This window comes from Pogona vitticeps, chromosome W, assembly GCF_051106095.1.
Source record: "Pogona vitticeps strain Pit_001003342236 chromosome W, PviZW2.1, whole genome shotgun sequence".
In the NCBI taxonomy this organism is placed as follows: Eukaryota; Metazoa; Chordata; class Lepidosauria; order Squamata; family Agamidae; genus Pogona; species Pogona vitticeps.
The window spans coordinates 1,778,354-1,795,595 of record NC_135798.1 but is presented as its reverse complement, the minus strand read 5'-3'; the positions used below and the strand labels follow the sequence as shown (position 1 = coordinate 1,795,595).

Sequence of the window (17,242 nt, the reverse complement as noted above, 5' to 3'; positions counted from 1 at the left end):
AGATGGCTAGAGCGCAAATGGAGAAAGGACCCGACGGATTTTAATTGGATAGCTGTTAAGGTCGCTACTAACCTTTATCTGGCCAAGGTAAAGGCTGCCAGTCGAGCATACTTCGCTAACCGGATAAGCGAAGCGTCCAACCAGCAGGCGGAGTTATTCCGTATAGTACGTGACCTATCCGGAGTTGGTCTGGGTGATGGGCCTCCCCCTAGTTTTTCACCGGACCAATTTGCAGCATTTTTAAAATCAAAAGTGGAGGCCATCCGCCGGGACCTCTCCCCTTTTTTGAATACAGTGAGTCGAGCAGAGATGTCCAGCGCTCCGCCTTGCCCGGTGATTCTTGACTCCTTTCAGCCTGTCACGCCTGACTCTGTGGCCAGGGTGCTTGATCGCTGTCGTGTCACCTCCTCCTCCTTGGACCCTTGCCCGGCCTGGCTAATCAAATCAGCCAGGCCTTCAACAATGGAATGGGCCACGGCTATAATTAATGGGTCTTTCCTTGAGGGCAGATTTCCATCCGCCCTGAAGGAGACACTCATTAGGCCCATTAGGAAGAAACCCAGTTTGGTGGCGGAGGAAATTGGGAACTATAGGCCCATCGCCAATGTTTCTTTCCTAAGCAAGGTGGTCGAGAGGGTGGTGGCCGATCAGCTTCAGGTGCTCCTGGATGAAACAGATGCCCTGGATCCATTTCAGTCGGGCTTCAGGCCGCGCCACGGGACAGAGACGGCATTGGTCGCCCTGTGCGATGACCTACTGAGGAAGGCCGACAGGGGCAACGTGTCCCTGTTGGTTCTCCTCGATATCTCAGCAGCCTTTGATACCATTGACCACGGTATCCTCCTGGGGAGGCTCTCCGAGTTGGGAATAGGTGGCCTGGCATTGGCCTGGCTCCGTTCCTTCTTGGAGGACCGCCCCCAGGGAGTGCAGCTTGGGGAGAGGGTCTCGGCCCCGTGGTGCCTCAATTGTGGGGTTCCACAGGGGTCAATTATCTCCCCAATGCTGTTTAACATCTACATCAGGGGATGTGGAGCCTTGTGTCATCAGTATGCCAATGACACTCAGCTCTACATCTCTTTTCCACCTACCGCAGGAGATGCTGTCCTGTCCCTCCAGCGCTGCCTGGGGATTGTACTGCAATGGATGCAGGAGAACGGGCTGAGGTTGAACCCGGACAAGACGGAGGTGCTGAGAGTGGGCGCCCCCACAGATGGGGGGTTGGGTAACTCCCTCACTTTTGGGGGGGTGACTTGCTGCCAGGGTTGGGGTCCGCAGCTTGGGGATCCATATGGCCCCGGCGCTTACCATGGAATCCCAGGTGGCGTCGGTGGTCCGCACCGCCTTTTTTCACCTCAGGCGGATAGCCCAGCTGCGGTCCTACCTTGATGTTGGGGCGCTCACTACCTTGGTGCATGCGCTCGTAATCTCGAGATTAGACCACTGCAATGCGCTCTACGTGGGGCTACCTTTGAGGCTGCTGCGGAAATTACAGGTGGTGCAGAATGCGGCGGCCAGATTACTTAGTGGTGTGAAAAAATACCAACATATTTCACCCACTCTGGCCGCATTGCATTGGCTGCCCATCCAATTCCACATCGACTTCAAAGTGTTGATGCTTACCTATAAAGCCCTAAATGGTTTAGGGCCTCGATAGTTGGCAGAGCGCCTACTCCCACCAAGATCTACCCGTGTCACTCGCGCGAGCCAGGAGGTGAGGCTGAGGAGCCTGACGCCGAGGGAGGCCCGGAAGGAAAAGACAAGAAATCGGGCCTTCTCGGCGGTGGCTCCTCGCCTCTGGAACAACTTACCTCCTGAGATTCGTGGGGCTCCCTCACTGGGTACCTTTAAGAAGCAATTAAAAACTTGGATGTTTCGGCAGGTCTTCCCATCACATAACTCATGATCTCTTTCTTTCCTCCTTTACTGTTCTATGTTTTGTGTTTTGGCATCGTAATCTAGTGTTTTTATGATTTAGAACTGTTTATTTACATTGTTTACTGTATTATTTTTAAGGTTGTTAGCCACCTAGAGTGGTCCTCGCTTGACCAGATAAGCGGGATATAAATAAAATAAATAAATAAATAAAATAAATGTAATTTACTGTATTTCTCAGTGACCTGATCTATACGAATATTTTGACATAAAATTCCTGTGTGTAGCCTCCACCTCCTAGCTTCTTTATAATCACATGTACCCTTAAAATCCATATTCACCAATTTGTGATCTGCTACTTTTATTAACCCTACGTCTGTCTTACAAACTCTAAATCACAATCACTAGATGCATACATATATAATCTATCCTAAAATAACTTTTATATGCTGATGAATAAAAAGTAAACATTTACATCTCCTTTCACTTCTCTCCAAACATCTTGCATGTCAGTTCTATTTATCAGTTTATGTCATATTGTAATATTATAGTGGTGCCCCACATGACGACGATAATGTGTTCCACTGAAATCGCTGTACAGCAAAATCATCATGCGCTATTGGAATGCATAGAAAACCAGATAAAGCATTCCAATGGGGAAATTACCTCATCGTCCAGCAAAGATCCTCCATAGGGAAGCCATTTTCTGAGCACCAATCAGCTGTTTTAATAGCTGTCTTCCAAAGCATGGGTCGGAAAACAGCTGGAAGCCATTTTGCGATGTCGTAAAAATTGTCATCTTGTGAACAAACAGTTCACGAAGCACGTACCTATTCCACATCCAGCGAAGAAACCCCAAAGTCAACATCCTGTGGTTTCGTTGTCCTGTGAGGTCGTCGTGTAGCAGGGCACCACTGTACCTTCTTTCATTCTTGGTAGGGTTTAACTTATCTTCCTCTTCATCCCTTAACATTTATCTTTATTTATCAAGACTTTAAATCATTCCATTTTAGCATCACATCTCCCATTTGGTCCCGTACTGTGACAGCAAGCCCCAGCAAAGCAACACCCAATAGTAACATATCCTCAAACACTATTTTCCTTAAAAAAAAACCCTAACCCATAAACCCTCACCAATATATTTAATAATATTTCCCCCCGCTTTTTGGCAAGATCCTACCTGGCCACGGTTAAGTGCAAAATCCTGCACCTTGGAAAAAGAAACCAACTGCAGAGTTACAAGATGGGGGATACTTGGCTCAGCAAAACTACGAGCGAGAGGGATCTGGGAATTGTTGTAGATCTCAAGCTAAATATGAGCCAACAATGGCTTTTTATTAATCCAGGTTCTCCAGCTCTTCCTTCCCTTTCTCCTTTCATGGGTTCACCATTTTCAATACATTTATGGACTTGCAATGCCTTTAAATTAAGTACTGTACAGTGGAGGAAATTTGCAAGTAAACCATGGAACTTTTCCAGTAAAACCTCAATTCTAATCAAACCCTCTCCTTGTATTTCTGAGTAAGCTGGTTGGATAGGTCAGTGGTTTAAATATTTGGTTGCAGAACCAGAGGTTCCTTGCTGTGTCTCCCACGGATAAGGTCAGCTTGTGTGGCCCTCAGGAAACTGCAAGGTCCCAGAACCAGGGAATGGGGAACGACTTTTGAGTATTCTCTACCTAGAAACCCCCCAAAAAAGTGTTGCCATCAGTCAGAATTGACTTGATGGCCCATGTTTAATAGTATTTCGGATAGTGGTTAATATTAATCAACTATATATTCCCATCCCTGTCCCTTTGGAAGTATCAGTTCAGGCAAGGGGAATCCATGCTGTTTGCACAATACGGCTAATTTTTCAAATGTTGCCAGTCAAGCCTTCAGGAGACATATGCCTTTCAAAGGAATGAAAGACAGAGCAAACTTTGGTGTGACTTCCAGTTAGATTCTGTTCTGTGCTATATTCTGAAGACATCTCCTTTTTTCTCTATCAGGTAACACACGATGGCCAGAATTATACTTCTTCTGGCCCCGAAAACAGACAAGTGTGAAGCTGGGAAGAAAAGCTTGGAAAAACCCATGAGCTAAAAGAGAAACGGATTAAATGCCTGAAGTGTGGAGACAGCTTCAGACCAGTGCTGCTAGTTCAGATTAAAGAACTCACCCTGGGGAGAAATGATACAAAAACATGGGATGTGAAAAGAGTTTCCACGAGAGAAAAAATCTGCCTTCACATCGAAGGGCCCACACTGGAGAGAAACCACATAAATGCATGGAATGTGGAAAGAGCTTTAGTCACAATGGTCAGCTTAGGGTACATCAAAGGACCCACACTGGAGAGAAGCCATATAAATGCAGTGGACTGTCGGACTGTCAGCTTCTGGGATTTCCCCTTGTGGGATGTCGCTCTGTGAACGGTAGTGGTTATGGGGGGAGTCCTGCTCCACCTCTTCACCTCTTGGCCTCTGGAGTGTCTCTGGGTTCCATGGTTTCCCATACTATTTCACACCGTTACAAGACGGGGGATACCTTGCTCAGCAGTACTAGGAGCGAGAAGGACCTTGGAATCGTTTTAGATCACGTCAAAGATGAGCCAAAAGTGTGATGTGGCTGCAAAAAAGGCCAGTGCTATTTAGGCTGCATTAAGAGAGGAAGAGTCTCCAAATCCCATGAGTTGCAAGTTCCCCACTCCTTGGTCAACCTAATCCTCCTAGTTTCTGGTATTAATGCCAGTACTTTTTATTAGTCCTTGCTTTTTCATCACTATTTCAAAATCTGTTAATTATGTTTTGCCAGTCTGTCAAATCTTCCTTTATTGGTTTCATCCTAAAGAAAAAATACTTTTAGCTAGTAACCCTTTGTTACACATTTCATAGTACATCAAATTAGGCTTTACTTACTACCCTCTCTTACGAATTATCCTCCATATTTCCGTCATATCTTTCTCCGTTTTGTCTAATATATGTTTATGTTGTAAAATTTCAAGAAACTTTTGATATGTGGACACAAACAGTGGCCTTGGTGGAAGCGTAGATGTTGCCCCTCTGGAGGGAATGAGAAGAGAGCTGACAGAAACTGAGTGCTTTGTCTTTCTCTCCGGATCTAAAACCTCATGACAGGGAAATGTAATTAGAAAAATACTTTGTGTTTAAACGTTTAACTTAAAGAGCGTAAAGTCTTCATAACAGCATGTACAGAATATATAATGACTTTTTTGCTCACGAAACCACTCTCAGCCTGACCGGCCTTAAGCAAAGGTGCAGCAATGAATGCTCTGCCTGCCCTGCTTTTATATCAGTTTCCGCCCCTACAATCCCAGGCGCCTGCCCGTGGCTACGGCAGCCTCAAACCTTCCCAGTGAATCAGCTTCAGGGTTTTGGCTGACCTACATGTAGTTGGTTTCTACGGCTTTCCTATTGATTGATTGATTGATTGATTGATTGATTGATTGATTGATTGATTGATTGTCAAACGACCATTCCTATGTATGTTGAAGACCTAAATTTACTGTATTTCTCAGTGACCTGATCTATACGAATATTTTGACATAAAATTCCTGTGCGTAACCTCCACCTCCTAGCTTCTTTATAATCACATGTACCCTTAAAATCCATATTCACCAATGTGTGATCTGCTACTTTTATTAACCCTATGTCTGTCTTACAAACTCTAAATCACAATCACTAGATGCATACATATATAATCTATCCTAAAATAACTTTTATATGCTGATGAATAAAAAGTAAAATTATTTACATCTCCTTTCACTTCTCTCCAAATATCTTGCATGTCAGTTCTATTTATCAGTTTATGTCATATTGTAATATACAATGGTGTCCCGCGAGACACCGATAATGCGTTCCACTGAAACCGCTGTACAGCGAAATCGTCATGCAAAAAAAATCCCCATTGGAATGCATTGAAAACCGGTTAAAGTTTTCCAATGGGGAAATTACCTCATCATCCAGTCAAGATCCTCCATAGAGGAGCCATTTTCTGAGCACCAATCAGCTGTTTTTAATAGCTGTCTTCCAAAGCATGGGTCGAAAAACAGCTGGAAGCCATTTTGCAATGTCGTAAAAATCGTCGTCTTGTGAACAAATGGTTTGCGAAGCACGGAACTATTCCACATCTAGCAAAAAAAACCCATTGGAAACATTGTTTTGCAATCATTATAGTGATTGCAAAAAAGTCAACGTCCTGCGGTTTCATTGTTCCACGAGGTCATCATGTAGCTGGGCACCACTGTACCTTCTTTCATCCTTGGTGGGGTTTAACTTATCTTCCTCTTCATCTATTAACATTTATCTTTATTTATCAAGACTTTAAACCATTCCATTTTACCATCACATCTCCATTTGGTCCCGTACTCTGACGACATACCCAAGCAAAGCAAGACCCAAAAATAACAAATCCTCAAACTTTAACTATTTTCCTGGAAAAAAAACCCCTAACCCATAAACCCTCACAGCTATATTTAATAATATTTCCCCCCTCTTTTTGGCCAAATCCTACCTAGCCACAGTTAAGTGCAAAGTCCTGCACCTTGGAAAAAGAAACCACTTGCACACTTACAAGATGGGGGATACTTGGCTCAGCAAAACTACGAGCGAGAGGGATGTTGGAATTGTTGTAGATCTCAAGCTAAATATGAGCCAACAATGGCTTTTTATTAATCCAGGTTCTCCAGCTCTTCTTTCCTTTTCTCCTTTCATGGGTTCGCCATTATCAGTACATTTATGGACTTGCAATGCCTTTAAATTAAGTACTGTACAGTGGAGGAAATTTGCAAGTAAACCATGGAACTTTTCCAGTAAAACCTCAATTCTAATCAAACCCTCTCCTAGTATTTCTGAGTAAGCTGGCTAGATAGGTCAGTGGTTTAAATATCTGGATGCAGAACCAGAGGTTCACTGCTGTGTCTCCCACGGATAAGGTCAGCTTGTGTGGCCTTTGGGAAACTGTAGGGTCCCAGAATCAGGGAATGGGGAAAGACTTTTGAGTATTCTCTACCTAGAAACCCCCGAAAAAAGGGTTGCCATCAGTCAGAATTGACTTGATGGCCCATGTTTGATAGTATTTTGAATAGTGGTTAATATTAATCAACTATGTTTTCCCATCACTGTCCCTTTGGAAGTATCAATTCAACCATGCTATTTTCACAATACGGCTATTTTTTCAAATGTTGCCAATAAAGACTTCAGGAGAAATATGCCTTCTTCTTTCTCTATTAGGTAACAAACGTGATGGCCAGAATTATTGAGAGCCTCTTCTTCTGTCCCTGAAAAGAGTCAAGTGTGAAGCCGGGAAGAAAAGGTTAGAAAAACCCATGAGCTAAAAGAGAAATGGCTTAAACTCCTGAAGTGTGAAGACAGCTTCAGAGCAGTGCCGCTAGTTCAGATTAAAGAACTCACCCTGGGAAGAAATCATACAAAAACATGGAATGTGAAAAGAATTTCAGCGGGAGAAGAAATCTGCCTTCAAATCAAAGGACCCACACTGGGGAGAAACCACATAAATGCATGGAATGTGGAAAGAGCTTTAGTCACAGTGGTGACCTTAAGGTACATCAAAGGACCCACACTGGGGAGAAACCACATAAATGCATGGAATGTGGAAAGAGCTTTCTTTCAAGTGGTCAGCTTAGGGTACATAAAAGGACCCACACTGGGGAGAAACCATATAAATGTATGGAATGTGGAAAGAGCTTTAGTCAGAGTGGTCATCTTAGGTTACATCAAAGGACTCACATGGGGGAGAAACCACATAAATGCATGGAATGTGGAAAGAGCTTTAGTCAGAGTGGTGAGCTTACGTCACATCTAAGGAGTCACACTGGGGAGAAACCACATAAATGCATGGAATGTGGAAAGAGCTTTAGTCAGAGTGGTAACCTTAAGTCACATCAAAGGACCCAGACTGGGGAGAAACCACATATGTGCATGGAATGTGGAAAGAGCTTTAGTCACAGTGGTGACCTTAAGGTACATCAAAGGACCCACACTGGGGAGAAACCACATATGTGCATGGAATGTGGAAAGAGCTTTAGTCACAGTGGTGACCTTAAGGTACATCAAAGGACCCACACTGGGGAGAAACCACATAAATGCATGGAATGAGGAAAGAGCTTTAGTCACAGTGGTGACCTTAAGGTACATCAAAGGACCCACACTGGGGAGAAACCACATATGTGCATGGAATGTGGAAAGAGCTTTAGTCACAGTGGTGACCTTAAGGTACATCAAAGGACCCACACTGGGGAGAAACCACATATGTGCATGGAATGTGGAAAGAACTTTAGTCACAGTGGTGACCTTAAGGTACATCAAAGGACCCACACTGGGGAGAAACCACATATGTGCATGGAATGTGGAAAGAGCTTTAGTCACAGTGGTGACCTTAAGTCACATCAAAGGACCCAGACTGGGGAGAAACCACATAAATGCATGGAATATGGAAAGAGCTTTAGTCACAGTGGTGACCTTAAGGTACATCAAAGGACCCACACTGGGGAGAAACCACATATGTGCATGGAATGTGGAAAGAGCTTTAGTCACAGTGGTGACCTTAAGGTACATCAAAGGACCCACACTGGGGAGAAACCACATAAATGCATGGAATGTGGAAAGAGCTTTCTTTCAAGTGGTCAGCTTAGGGCACATCAAAGGACCCACACTGGGGAGAAACCACATAAATGCATGGAATGTGGAAAGAGCTTTAGTCAGAGTGGTCATCTTAGGTTACATCAAAGGACTCACATGGGGGAGAAACCACATAAATGCATGGAATGTGGAAAGAGCTTTAGTCAGAGTGGAGAGCTTACGTCACATCTAAGGAGTCACATGGGGGAGAAACCACATAAATGCATGGAATGTGGAAAGAGCTTTAGTCAGAGTGGTCATCTTAGGTTACATCAAAGGACTCACATGGGGGAGAAACCACATAAATGCATGGAATGTGGAAAGAGCTTTAGTCAGAGTGGTAACCTTAAGTCACATCAAAGGACCCACACTGGGGAGACACCATATAAATGCATGGAATGTGGAAAGAGCTTTAGTCACAGTGGTGACCTTAAGGTACATCAAAGGACCCACACTGGGGAGAAACCACATATGTGCATGGAATGTGGAAAGAGCTTTAGTCACAGTGGTGACCTTAAGGTACATCAAAGGACCCAGACTGGGGAGAAACCACATAAATGCATGGAATGAGGAAAGAGCTTTACTCGCATTGGTCAGCTTAGGGTACATCAAAGGACCCACACTGGGGAGAAACCACATAAATGCATGGAATGTGGAAAGAGCTTTAGTCACAGTGGTGACCTTAAGGTACATCAAAGGACCCACACTGGGGAGAAACCACATAAATGCATGGAATGAGGAAAGAGCTTTACTCGCATTGGTCAGCTTAGGGTACATCAAAGGACCCACACTGGGGAGAAACCACATAAATGCATGGAATGTGGAAAGAGCTTTAGTCTCATTTATGCCCTTAGATTACATCAAAGGACCCATACTGGGGAGAAACCACATAAATGCATGGAATGTGGAAAGAGCTTTAGTCAGATTGGTCAGCTTAGGTTACATCAAAGGACCCACACTAGGGAGAAACCACATAAGTGCATGGAATGTGGAAAGAGCTTTAGTTGGAATGGTGACCTTAGATTACATCAAAGGACCCACACTGGGGAGAAACCACATAAATGCATGGAATGTGGAAAGAGCTTTAGTCTCATTTATGCCCTTAGGTTACATCAAAGGACCCACACTGGGGAGAAACCACATAAATGCATGGAATGAGGAAAGAGCTTTACTCGCATTGGTCAGCTTAGGGTACATCAAAGGACCCACACTGGGGAGAAACCACATAAATGCATGGAATGAGGAAAGAGCTTTAGTCACAGTGGTGACCTTAAGGTACATCAAAGGACCCACACTGGGGAGAAACCACATATGTGCATGGAATGTGGAAAGAGCTTTAGTCACAGTGGTGACCTTAAGGTACATCAAAGGACCCACACTGGGGAGAAACCACATAAATGCATGGAATGTGGAAAGAGCTTTAGTCACAGTGGTGACCTTAAGGTACATCAAAGGACCCACACTGGGGAGAAACCACATATGTGCATGGAATGTGGAAAGAGCTTTAGTCACAGTGGTGACCTTAAGGTACATCAAAGGACCCACACTGGGGAGAAACCACATAAATGCATGGAATGTGGAAAGAGCTTTAGTCAGAGTGGTCATCTTAGGTTACATCAAAGGACTCACATGGGGGAGAAACCACATAAATGCATGGAATGTGGAAAGAGCTTTAGTCAGAGTGGTGAGCTTACGTCACATCTAAGGAGTCACACTGGGGAGAAACCACATAAATGCATGGAATGTGGAAAGAGCTTTAGTCAGAGTGGTAACCTTAAGTCACATCAAAGGACCCACACTGGGGAGACACTATATAAATGCATGGAATGTGGAAAGAGCTTTAGTCGCAGTGGTAACCTTAAGTCACATCAAAGGACCCACACTGGGGAGACACCATATAAATGCATGGAATGTGGAAAGAGCTTTAGTCAGAGTGGTAACCTTAAGTCACATCAAAGGACTCACACTGGGGAGAAACCACATAAGTGCATGAAATGTGTAAAGAGCTTTAGTCAGGGTGGTGAACTTACGTCACATCAAAGGACTCACACTGGGGAGAAACCACATAAATGCATGGAATGTGGAAAGAGCTTTAGTCAGAGTGGTAACCTTAAGTCACATCAAAGGACCCACACTGGGGAGAAACCACATAAGTGCATGGAATGTGTAAAGAGCTTTAGTCAGGGTGGTGAACTTACGTCACATCAAAGGACTCACACTGGGGAGAAACCACATAAATGCATGGAATGTGGAAAGAGCTTTAGTCAGAGTGGTAACCTTAAGTCACATCAAAGGACCCACACTGGGGAGAAACCACATAAGTGCATGGAATGTGGAAAGAGCTTTAGTCAGAGTGGTAAACTTACATCACATCAAAGGACTCACACTGGGGAGAAACCACATAAATGCATGGAATGTGGAAAGAGCTTTAGTCGCAGTGGTCACCTTAGGAGACATGAAAGGACTCACACTGGGGAGAAACCATAGAAATGCATGCAATGTGGAAATAGGGTTATTTAGAGCTCCTGATAATTAAAAAATGTGTAAAAAGCTCCTTCAGTTTTGTGCTGGTTTCCAGTGGAAAGATTAAGCATCCAGAACCTGCCTCAATGCAAAACAGAAAAATGGAGTCCATTTTGAAGTTCCACTTGTGATGTGTTTTACTTCTATCGGTAATTAACAGAGAGATACCACAAAATAGACGTGGAACATTTTGCTAAATAATGGAATAATATATATTGTCCAGTGGAAGCTTTTACAAAATTAGTGTAAAAAAAAAGGGATGGATGTTCTAAGGCTAACTGATGGAAGAAAAGCAAGTAGTGAAGAGAGAGAAGTTGTCATTTGTTTTATAAGTCTTTATCCTCCTAAATAATAATAGTAATTGAATTTTAAAGAGGGTACCAATGAATTTGTATTACTTCATTTTTATAAACAACTACATATATATGGTATGATTTATGAAGAACTAGGTGCTTCTATGCTATTATATTGAAACTATACTGCTTTGGCATGGCAGGGATTGTTGGAAAGAGTGGAAAGTTTGGTTTTCCAAGCTCTGGATCTCTTCAGGCCCTGGACTGTACTGGGTCGGAGGTGACCAAATCCTTTGATTCTTAACATCTGAGCTTCTCAGAGGCTGGGAAATCTAAGCCTTGGTAAAATTTGGTTTTGCTGATTGATGCAAAACAAAGGGGTATAAATATTGGGAGAGATTTCACACAAAGTGTTATTAGAAAGGAAAGGAGAAACATTGATGTTTGGTTTCATGATGCCAGGTGAAAGTCCTTGGAAAAGTGGAAAGATAACACTGTGGCATTGACAGCCACCAATGGATTTTACAAACGGCAGAATGAGAACAAAATTTTCTGTTTCTTAACAACACATTTACAGCCAAATAGTGCTCTTTTTTTTCCTTTGTATATATTTATTTTTAAAGTTTGAATACATTTGCATGTCTTTCATTGAAAATGATAAGGGTTTTTTATTTTTATCATTGTATTCTTAGAACATTTGAAGCGTTCTGAAGATGTATTCTGTCTTTCTAGATTATGAGCACCAGTGTTTTACTATTGTTTGCATTTTAGATTGAAACACATCTTAAATTTTCCCTATTATCTAAATCTAAGTTGCTGCATCTTTTTACATGGTGCAAGGATGTATTTTATGTTAGCCTGCAGTTTTTGTGTAACTGTATGATGTTTGGATTTAAAGATCTCTATCTACAGTTTTTCCTCATGCCTGTAAGAGTGCCTTACATAGTTTGGGGGGTTTAGTATGTAGTGGTGCCTTGCATAGCGATCACTTTGTTTAGGGACGAAATCACTTTGCGAGAATGTTTTTTGAATCGCAAAAGTGATCGCTTTGCAATGGTCCCTATGGGCTATTTTCGCTTTGCGATGATCGCAGGGAAGCGATCATCGCAAAACCTCCATTATCGGCCAGCTGATTGGTGGTTTCAAAATGGCCACCGGGGAAAAAACATGGCCACCCGCTGTTTTCAGGCATGGATTCCTCACTTTAGAGGCACCGAAAATGGCAGCGCTATGGAGGATTTTCGCTCAAAGGTGAGTTTTAAGCCCATAGGAATGCATTAATCACATTTTAATGTGTTTCTATGGGCTTTTTTCCCTGGCAAATATAAGGGGAAGATATGGAGGCAGTGACAGATTTTACTTTCTTGGGCTCCATGATCACTGCAGATGGAGACAGCAGCCATGAAATCAAAAGACACCTGCTTCTTGGGAGGAAAGTGATGACAAAGCAGAGACATAACCTTGCCAACAAAAGTCCGCATAGTCAAAGCTATGGTTTTTCCTATAGTGACGTATGGAAGTGAGAGCTGGACCATAAAGAAAGCTGACTGCCGAATAATTGATGCTTTTGAATTGTGGTGCTGGGAGACCCTTGAGAGTCCCCTGGAGTGCAAGGAGAACAAACCTATCATTTCTAAAAGAAATCAAGCCCGGGTGCTCACTGGAAGGACAGATCCTGAAGCTGAGGCTCCAGTACTTTGGCCATCTCATGAGAAGACTCCCTGGAAAAGCCCCTGATGCTGGGACAGTGTGAGGGCAAGAGGAGAAGGGGATGACAGAGGATGAGATGGTTGGACAGTGTCATCGAAGCAACCAACATGAATTTGGTACAACTCCAGGAGGCAGTGGAGGATAGGAGGGCCTGGCATGCTCTGGTTCATGGGATCACAAAGAGTCGGACATGATTAAACGACAATGACGACGATTTTATTTTGCTTAGCAGCGATTTTGTCAGAACGAATTAACATCGCTAAGTGAAGCACTGTATTTAAGTAGGCAATCTAGTATTGATGTAAATAAATGAACTTGTACAGAATTAACAAGTTTTGGAATTGCCTGGAATCACTGGAACAATTAAAAGATTTCCTGTGAGATACCCAGATGAGCTTCAAACACCTTGTCACTGGCTGTCTATCTGACGGAGAAAGTCGGGCTGAACCCATCCTGACGAGAGTGCTGTCCTTTCCTGAAAAGAGGAGGGAGAAGCCCATGGAGCCCCAGAGACAGAACATATCACCCGTCAGAGAAGTGACACTTCCATGGGGAGAATGGAAAGATAGAGAGATGAGAAGGGTCACAGAAAAAACCAGGGAGATAGTTCCAGGTGAAGAATCAAAAGTTTAGGCCAATGAAGGGATGGAGAGTCTGGAAATAAAGAGCCTGGGGTGTCTAAAGTGGAAGTTCCAGTGAGGGAAACAGAAGGTTCATTAGAGGAAAGGATCGACTAGGTAAAGGAACATTAGGGTAGCAGCAGAGGTGCAGGAGAAAAAGAAAGGAATAAGACAGGAGGAGGGAAGAGAAATATATTTTGGGGAACCATCAAGAAGGGAGAGAGTGAAAGGTGGAGAGGTAGGAGGGCAAAAGAAGGAGAGGATATTACCACAAGGCTGGGAGTGGATATGAATGGAGAATCCCTGGACCAAATAGTGGGAGAACTTGATGATACTTCATGAGAGGCAGAAAGGAGACGGAGAGAAGTAAGATCGGAGAAACCCTCCTATTGGGGAGAGAAAGAGGTTGGAAGGGGGAGGAGAAAAATCACGGAGGAGAGAGGCATGCTAGCTGAAGAGAGAAAGGGAGAGATGGACCAACCTCTCAGAGAGGGCTTTTGGTAGGACCCCGGTGGGTCAGTTGTCTTCCAGTGGTGACAACATTGATGAACTGTAGAATCTCCTTGCCTGTAAATTTCTGTAGGATTCCTGTGGAGTCAGATATCCTAATGAAGTTCTGACATGAAGATATCAAAGACGTCATAAAGGAGAGAGGCCGTAGAAATACACGGAATGTAGGAGGATTCATCTTTCTATTCATCCATGAACTCATACAAAGAGGAAACCTTTGAAAAGCAAAGAATGTGGGAACAGCTTCCGTCTGAGCTGACAGGCCTAGAATAGCCCTTTAAGAATTGATAATAATGTAACCTCAAAATGGCCCTCCCACCTCGCAGGGAGCAAGGGCCTATTTTAATGGTCCACCGTCAAAGGTTACTGGATCCAGTAGGATTCCAGGATACCATGGGAGGGATACCGGCAGATCTGGTTGGCGCCACTAGAGCTGTTGACACGATCGCTCCTAAACACCCTCTCCAATGCAGAGCTCACACAGTGCCCTGGTTTAACCAGGAGCTGTGAGCAATAAAGAAAATTAGGATTAGGCTAGAGAGAAAGTGGAGGAAGAAACCGATGGAGTATAATATAGAAGCTGTCAGGGCCGCAACTAACCTTTATCTGGCCAAGATAAGGGCTGCTAGTTGAGCTCACCTTGCTGACCGGATAAGCGAGGCTTCAAATCATCAGCTGGAAATTTTCCGTAAATTCGCGACCTATCCAGAATTGGTCGGGGCGAAGGGCCTCCCCCTAGTATCTCCCCTGACCAATTCGCAGCATTTTAAAAATCTAAAGTGGAGGCCATCTGCCAGGAGCTTTCTCCTCTTTTGGATACATTGAATCAAGCAGAGATGTCCAGCCTTACCCGGTGAGTCTTGACCATTTTCAGCCTTTGACGCCTGACACTGTGGACAAGGCGCTAGCTTGCTGTTGGGCCTCCTCCTCCTCCCTTGACCCTTGCCGGGCCTGGCTAATCAAAGCAAGCAGGCCCACAACAACTGAATGGGCTACAGCGATAATTAATGGGTCTCTTCAGGTGGGCAGGTTTCCCCCGCCCTCAAGGAGACACTCATTAGGCCCATTCGAAAGAAACTTAACTTGGTGGCAGACAATATTGGCAATTATAGGCCCGTCGCCAATGTTTCTTTCATGAGCAAAGTGGTCGAGAGGGTGGTGGCCGATCAGCTTCAGGCGCACTTGGATGAAACAGACGCCCTGGATCCATTCCAGTCAGGCTTCAGGCTGCGCCATGGTACAGAGACACCATTGGTCGCCCTGTACGATGACCTGTTGAGGGAGGCTGATGGGAAAAACTTCTCTGCTGGTCCTCCTCGATATCTCAGTTGCCTTTGATACCGTTGACCACGGTATCCTCCTGAGGAGGGCCTCAGAGCTGGGAATTGGTGGTCAGGCATTGTCCTGGCTCTGGTCTTTCCTGGGGGACCATCCTCAGAGAGTTCATCTTGGGGAGCATTTGTCAGCCCCGTGGAGCCTCAATTGTGGGTTTCCGCAGGCTTCGGTCATTTCTCCAGTGCTGTTTAACATCTATATGAGGCTGCTGGGTGAGGTCATCAGGGGGTGTGGAGCATCGTGCCATCAACATGCTGATAACACACAGCTCTACATCTCCTTTTTGCCATCTACAGCGGATGCCGTCCTGTCCCTGCAGCGCTGCCTGTGGTCTGTACTGCAATGGATGCAGGAAAATGGGCTGAGGCTGAACCCGGACAAGACGGAGGTCCTGAGGGTGGGTGAGCCTAGCATCAGCGGTTTGGGAAATTCCCTCTCTTTTGGGGGGTGACTCTCAGTGCGAAGAGTGAGGTGTGCAGCTTGGGGGTCCATCTGGACCAGGTGCTTGCCTTGGAATCCCAGGTGGCATCAGTGGTCCACACTGCTTATTTCCATCTCTGGCAGATAGCCCAGCTGCACCCCTATCTACATGTTGGGTCGCTCACCACTCTGGTGCATGCGCTCATAATCTCGAAATTAGATCACTGTAATGCTCTCTACGTGGGGCTGCCTTTGAGATCTATGCGGAAACTCCAGATGGTGCAGAATGCGGCGGTGAGACTTCTTACTGGGGTAAAGAAATATCAACATATTACCCCCATTCTGGCCACCTTGCACTGGCTGCCCATTCGGTTCCATGTAGATTTCAAAGTTTTAACACTTACATATAAAGCCCTAAATGGTCTAGGGCCTCGTTACCGGTCGGAACGCCTTCTCCCACCTAGGTCTACCCGTATCACTCGATCTAGCCAGAAGGTGAGGCTGAGGAGCCTAACGCCGAGGGACGCCCGGAAGGAAAAAACAAGAAACCGGGCCTTCTCGGCGGTGGCTCCTTGTCTTTGGAATGGCCTCCCTGTTGAGATCCATATGGCCCCTTCCCTGGGCATCTTCAAACGCCAACTGAAAACCTGGCTGTTTAAGCAAGCGTTTCCTCCATCCACCACCTGATTTTGTTCTCTGTGCCTTTTTCCCATCTGGATTATTGTGGTATCTTTTCTCTCTTAGTAAAATGTTGTTATGATTTTAAATTGTATTTAGATTTGATATGTTGTTACCCACCCAGAGTAGTCCGCATGACTAGATGGGTGGGCTATAAATGTAACAAATAAATAAATACTGTCACATACAGCACTGATGGTACCTGTCTGTCATGGGTTTGGAGGGAAAGTTCCATCCTATGGGGAGTGGAAGGCGGGACATCAGGGGGGAGGAGCTGTACTGTATATATATTTGGGGGAAGTCCATCGTAGTGGAGCTGACGTGGAGAAGTGGAGTTGGAGTCTGTGGGTCAGACTGTGTAAAACTGTTCGTCAGATAGTACATACCTGATAGGTTCAGGTTTCTATCTAGGTAGCCAGAACGGATAAGTTCAGGGTCTGTGCGTTACCTTAAAGTGTTCCGTGGGAATCAATTTGTTGTATGTGTATGATTGGGACTATCCCAAGTTCCAGTATCCTATTTACCTGATCCTTTTATTTACCCTGTTTGTTTTTTCAATAAACCTTGTTCTTTTGTTTATTAAAATCCATTCCTGGTCTGGGTGACTTGGTAGAGCGAATGGTTGGTGGCAGCCTAACTACAGG

General features: G+C 44.5%; 1 pseudogene across 1 annotated transcript; it reads left to right on the top strand.

Annotated features, from left to right (window-relative positions):
• Positions 1-3,894: 3,894 nt before the first annotated feature.
• On the top strand, positions 3,895-13,818 carry LOC144585035 (uncharacterized; annotated as a pseudogene). Its single transcript, XR_013539534.1, has 2 exons — positions 3,895-4,469; positions 7,276-13,818. The product of XR_013539534.1 is annotated as an uncharacterized LOC144585035 (transcript).
• Positions 13,819-17,242: the final 3,424 nt, after the last annotated feature.